Genomic DNA, 7,397 nt, shown 5'->3' on the forward strand with positions numbered 1-7,397 from the left:
GTGAAGTCTATATAACTCAATCACGCACGGGTAACGCAACTTTGTGCCCTACCTACCCTCTACGATGCATCTTTTTTGAAGCATGTCGATCACATCCAGATACTTTGAAAATGATAATTAACTTTTCCCATTTACAAAATCCATACAATAGGAACATTTATACAATAATTTTTTATTTTATTGGTGCAAACCATGGCTACACGTTCTAAGTACATTGTTCTCCTTTTTTGTATCCCGGCACGCGCAATATTTTTTATCTTAGGCTAGTAATGTTTTGATTGTGATGATTTTTACCTTTAGTTTTTAACTGTGGAAAATTTCGAGGGCTTCTGCCTTATCATTCCTGTATTGCTAAAACAGAACAAAAAGAACAACAAATTTCATAACAAACGATAAATTTCTCGTCTCAGTTTCATAATATTTGATTACTGGAGCACTTGAAGCTCGAGTCGATTATATAATCGCTTGAGATGCCTTGGAGCTTTTACAAGATACTTCACTAATTGGTCATTTAAAGTGATAGAGATGACGCGTTCTTTAGAAAAAGTAATAAGATTATTTTATTACATCTTAACGACCAACCAAATCAAATAGGAGCATGGCCTTAGAACAAGAAATCCTATTTATCCTCTTAATATTAGTCTACTGTATCAGACCGCTCCGAGCTTTAGGCTCTTTCTTCTCTTGGTCTATGAGCATTTGTATGGTTTACTAATATTAGTTACCCCGGAAATCAAAATATGGTGTACGCATAAATTTTCATAAATTACGTAATTTATTTCATTGCAAAGGCCGTTCTTGCTTTTTAATAATGGTAGATAGGCAGTGCGCAAAAAAAGAAGTGAGAGAAGAAGAAACATGTGTGATGTTTTGCTGGTTATGTTATGCTTTTGTTTGTTTATACGTTTATTACATTCCTGCATATGTAGTTTATTTATATGTGTTAAGAAGCCAGGGTTTACAAAAAAAATAATTTGTGGGCTTTTCTTATTATGAGACAAATACTGCAACCAAAATGCAAGAGGCTGTTTATCCCCTGGTTTGTTTATGCTATGCTCTCTGTCTGCTGTTGTGTTGTGTGATAACTTTTTAAAGACAGAATATTTTGACAAACAAAAAACATCAGTATTACTTAAAGTATGCTAAAATTAGCGTTCAGTAAGTATTTCTAATTAATGACACAATTTGGATTTGGTTATTGCTTGTTCACATAAAGATTTTACTGTACATGTTATCTTTATAATAAATTACTCAAATAAAACAATAATCAACCCTCAAATCAAACCAGTTTCTATAGGTAAAGTGTCCAGCACGAGCTATGGATCAAATCCTTGCGTGACTGGGCGCACCACTCCTTCAATGATTTGCAATTTAAGTGCTAGTATGCCTTTATGGTGGAAAACCTTTAAATTGCGAGAGAAGGAACACAGTCAGATTTATTCACTTCAAAGGAAAATTAGAACTGAAATCCAAAGATCCAAACCCAATGCAAAAATTCAATTTTTTAATTTTCCCCCTAAGTTATCAAAAATTGAATATACATGCAAAATATAAATTGTCATAGAATGCAGCAGCAGAAAGTCTCTAAAATAGTAATAGCCTTGAATGAATAAAGGAATCAGAAGGAATCAAAGTAATTTTCATGATAAAAAATTTCAATTTGACAAATTACCGCTAAATAAAGTAAAAACAAAAAGGAAATATTTTGAGGATAAAATGGGTATCTGTCTTTATTGTCCATGAGAGGAAAATTTGAAATATGCAGTCAAATTACAAAGCAGTTTTACTCAGAGTCTATAATCTGATCAATTAAAATATAAAATATAAAAAATGCAAATATCAGATTATTCTATTCTAGGGTGTTTTATGGTATATACAACAGAAAGAAAAAAATGAAATAAATTAAGATTTTTAAATTCCCAAGAAACTTAGTTTCTTAAAGGTAGATTTTGGCGATTTTGGCGGAAGTTTGTTGGAATGGTAAAAATTGACACCCTTGAAAGGTGTGAATATTATATGTACCTATTTAATGATGAATCTCTGTGTTATTTATATATAGCCAATAACAATTTCTTTTACATTATTTATTTTAGATGAAAAATGTCCAAAATGTTAAAATCTTGTCACATTTGTCGAAAGAATATTACATCAAAACAAGATTTCAATTATATAGATTCAGACTCAAAGAAATTCTCGCCACGTGAGGAACTTAATTCTCTGGGAATCAAAATAATCAATTCAAGTCCTTATATCTGCCTAACTTGCAAAAAATTGCTTCAAAAAAGACAACAATGTAGATTTACACTAGCAGATGCTAACAAAAAACTTGATGAACTCATTAAAGCAAATAGTAAAGTCATCCCCAATCATCATTTGCCACCAATGCCAGTTTTCCCATCACCATCTAATGTAACATTATCCTCCATAACATCGCCACGACCGATGGAAAATGCAACCAGTGGAAATGAAACAACCATCTGTTTAATGTCTCCACCATCCACTCCATTATCAAGAATGCATCTCATCTCACCCCCTCCTGAGGTTCCTAATAACAAAAAAGTGAAATTAGACAATCAAGCATCCACTGAAATCAATTTAAAAGTTTTTTGGCCTTCTGGACAGATAAAGGACCGTAAAATTGACTCTTCTTTGAACCCGATTGCTCTTGCTTTACTTAAGGAAAATCCCAAATCAATTGCCAAATCAGCTTGGAGCAACAAGAATGTCCGTGAACAACTCATCCCTCATTTTTTAAAAGAAATTGAAAAAGAATCTACACATCGCGCAGAATTGATGTTGTAAGAATTGACGTTTTTCGAATCCGGGGGTTTGACGTCACTTTTTGACGTCAATAAAAGAGACATTTTGTAAGTTTTGGCTTTTTTCTTCGCATATCATTCCCGGTTTTCAGTAATGTGATGAGGGTTTAGGTCTAGTTTTTGATATTTTTGAATTGCCTGATCTTTTTCCTTTCCAGCAGTACTAAACTTGTCTATGTTTTTGATTACCACAAATAGCTTCAAGGTATTTTATAAGAGACAAATTTTTTCAATATTTTAAGAAAGTTGTCAATGTTTGATAGATCAGAAAAATTTGAGGAATTTACTTTTCAATTATACAACTAAATGGTAAGAAAATTCATTTCAAGCTCTTTTCAAAGATGTATAAATATCTATAGGTTGTAACATTTTTTTCACTATGCCATCAGGGCTCAAAGATTGCCGGTGTCAAAAATGCAAAAAAGAGATTGGCTTGAAAAAAATTGACGCAGTGAAAAGAAAAGCATGTACATACATACAAAAACCGGGGTTTAATTATACAACTAAACCATGTGAAAGAGAGAAAAAAATGCAAAAATCTGGTGTGTAATAATCAATAGGTTGTAATTCATTTTATCTATGCTTTTTCATGCTGAAGTACGAGAAGTAGTAGAATCTTTACGTCAGAAATAAAAACGTCAATTATACACAAATCTTAAGTACACGCCCTTCCACCGAATCCTCTAAACAACTATCGCACCCAGAAAAAAACGTAGTGTCTTACCTTGAATTTCTTTCTTGATTGATATTTAATGATTAAACATAGTAACATACAGTTTATGTAAAGTTCAAATTTACGAAAACAGAAGTTAAATGGCTACCTAAAATACCTAATAACAAAACTGTCTTGGCAAGGGCTTATGCTTGCAAACTAAATCTCTCGCTTCGCAATTTTCAAGATAAGCCGAGTTGGCAGATTTGTAATTCAAAGACGATAAGAAATTCCAAGCTACACAAAAAATATCACAAAATAGGTTTTATAACCATGAAATCACATAAACAAATAGTCTTTTTGTTATGATCTTACGATCCTTCGTGCTCCGACTTCCATGAAAAATGATTTCTTTATTCTAGAAATTGCTTCTCAAAACCGAATGTTTTTCTCATGGAATATTCCGATTGGCTGTTTAAACAATAGAACTATTGTTATTGAACGATAGTTGAACAATAGAATTTAGTATAACTAGCCAATCATAACAATAGTTTCGTGTACGCAAAAATGTTGCACACGTGGTGACGTGCTTACACATAAATAAAGTATCAAACATAAAATTGTTTCATTTTTTTTGGTCATTTTTTTAAAGCTAACAAAGATATAATTACCCTAAATAGTTATTCTTAAAACGATATTTTTCCAACCTGTTCAGTTATCTTTAACATTTATAAAACCGAAAATTGCTTTTTTTAGGTACAAATTTTAGGTACAATTTTTTTTTACTTATTTAATAATTTTTATCACAAAATAAAAACATTTATTTGAAAAAGATTTGTTATTGGATTTGAGAAGAGAACCTACTTGACACGTTCATTATTGCATTTCAAAGTTTCTATTCATCTATCTATATAAACCACCCCTCCCATTTTGTTCTTTACACTTTACACACATGGCTGCCTTTGAAAGTTTTCCCGCCCGCGGGAAACCCATTTTCGAATGATTCAGTATGTTTCGAATTTTCGAACGAATTTTCGAACGTGTTCGAAATGTTGCAAAAATCAAAAGGGCATATTTTGAGAAAAGTTTTTTTGACGGAAGAATTGTGGTATTTTGTGAATATTTTACCCTCGTTTTCGATATCTTTTAATTAAAACATGGCTGGCAATCTGATTCTTTTGGCTCCCGAATCTCCGGAAGATCAATTTCAGTTGAAAATCGACGGAGAAGAGTTAAAAAAATTGGCGAAAATGGACGTCGCCGATGTTAACGAAAGGATAGTCACCTTCCTCGGAGATTTTGATTTAAAATTACAAGATCCAGACAGAACAACTAAAAGTTTGCGTGTTTTGGGGACTAGGGTCATTTCGGCAATGAGAAACAAAAACTCGAAGCGACAAGAAGAACTAAGAAGAAAGTGGCACTTCGTGTCTATCCAATATAATTTGGAAGCAGTTGAAAAAACAAAACTGGTACGTGTCTAAAAATAATTTTCTTTTTCCATATATATTTCCGTAATATACAACAATTCGAAAAGATCTATTATCGGGTACCTAATAGCAGTCCCCCCCCGCTAATTAATTGCTACATGCGCTTTCTAAAGTGGAAACACTTCTAAAATAATTGTAACCTAAATAGTGACGAATATTTTGGAAAAACCCCTGTAAAACAGACCCCAGCCCAACTGGAAGAGGGTGGGAATGTACCCTGGATTCTATTGATAGATTTCTATCCCTACAGTGATTCCCGTAGGAATTTTTATCCCCACTCAGGAAAAGTTCCCGTGGGGCTACGAGGCAGTGGTGTTTTGAAACGAGAACGCAAATGTCAGACAGGCCTTATAGGCGTTGTTTTTAAACTTTTTATGTAGACAACCTCCACATCCAAACAAATAAGAACGAACCCGAAATCATTTGAAGAAATTGGGAAAAGACAAAAGTACCGAAGGTTAAATCAAATCAGGTATTTTTGTAACTTTGGAAATATCTCTTTTGGATTATTGTTAGCGGGGAAAGGTTTTTCGTTTTCTCTACTCGTTCGATCTGGATTTTTACTACCCTTGACAACAGCTCAGATCGCAAAAATTTATTCAATTGAAAATACTATGGTAAGACAGGGAGAATTAAAACATGGAAAAAATATTTCTCTTTTCGAAAAATTAACTTGTTTGAAGGATTATTTTATGCTTATTCTATAGGAATGGAATAAATGACGTAGTCGGGCAATTTGGATTTTCGGCAAATGAAATCAAATTGACGACTGCTGCTGACACACAATTGACTGTAACCCTCGATAAAGGTATTGACTGCGTAGTTAAACCCATGGCATTAATTTAATCTTTGAATCGGCAGCCTCCCCCAACCACAGAACTCATATACAATTCTAGAACGCTGGGTAATGAGTGTATATCTGGTTTGAGACGGGAATTATGAAATTGAATGAATCCAAACTATTCAAATATCTTTTTATTTTGAAAAATTGCAAATTCTTATGCCCACCAGATCCACCTTCACAATCGTCACTTTGGACTGAGTCAAGTCAATCGACGGATCAATCCAGCCAGTCCACGGATCAATCCAGCCAGTCCACGGATCAATCTAGTCAGCAATCAACATCAACAGGCGACGAATCCTTTGAGTGGAAAACCGGTAAGTTTCGTAAAACAGATGATTTGTCTATATGTTATCGTTTCTCCAAGCATCATATATTCTTTTAACGTATTCTTTCAATTTCAGGTGACGATTTATCTGAAATAGAGAGGGAGAAAGCTATTTCGTACGTGCTAGACCGACACACTGTCTCACTCAAGGCGTACCACGAACTCACGCAATTGGCGGGAGAGTTACCAAGGACGCACAGGGTGGAAAAACGACTACGGGAAATCGGAGACACATTTGAGATCCAGAGGACCGAGGGTAAAATCATTGGGGCTCAATGTTCCCTGAAAGATGAGCTGGAAAGAGATGCTAGAATACGTTGTGCAGAGAAAAGTGTTATGGTAAGTTGTCGCTATCATCTATATACTAAAAGTCTAATTTTCTATGAGCCGTGGGGTGGCCATTATGAATTTTTTTCCAAGTCTCTTTTTGAATCGAGCTCCGAGCGGGAAAACAGTAGAGAGTCCTTTTTTCGAGGCGGAGTACGTTTCTTTGGAGACACGGCACCGGAAAATAGCCTACGGTTCCTTGCCGATCGGGAAACGTCGCGCGGTTCGGAAGCGTATCTCCGTTTTCGAAATTCTACTTTACTGGTAATTTTCGTAAAAGTAAATAGAAAAGCAAGAAGCTCATTGATTGATCTGGTCTCTCTGCTCTGGTCACTGGTGCCATCGTTTGTACATGGATAGGGAATGGTCTAATGGTCATGGTATCCTGTTTCTTAAATAGAGAACATTTTGTTATGGATTTGTACAGTTGTTCTTCAGAAATTATTATGGGGCTTATCGCAACCAACCATCTTAACAAAATAAACAAAGAACAAAGACCGACCAATGGAAACATTTACTTTAGCCCTCTTGAAAATTGAGGGTGGCATATTTTTGCTGCATGGTAATACATCCAAGTAATTTGGTAGTCTTTGTAGGCGGCAATCACAAATATGTCCCGACCGACCGCCTCACTTTGTAGACCGACCGACCGCCTCACTTTGTAGTAGACCGACCGACCGCCTCACTTTGTTGACCGACCGACCGCCTCACTTTGTAGACCGACCGACCACCTCACTTTGTAGACCGACCGCCTCACTTTGTAGACCGACCGACCGCCTCACTTTGTAGACTGACCGACCGCTTCACTTTGTAGACCGACCGACCGCCTCACTTTGTAGACTGACCGAGCGCTTCACTTTGTAGACCGACCGACCGCCTCACTTTGTAGACCGACCGACCGCCTCACTTTTTAGATTGACCGACCGCCTCACTTTGTAGC

This window comes from Clytia hemisphaerica, unplaced genomic scaffold (genome assembly GCF_902728285.1).
Source record: "Clytia hemisphaerica strain Z4C2 unplaced genomic scaffold, Clytia hemisphaerica genome assembly, whole genome shotgun sequence".
Taxonomy (NCBI): Eukaryota; Metazoa; Cnidaria; class Hydrozoa; order Leptothecata; family Clytiidae; genus Clytia; species Clytia hemisphaerica.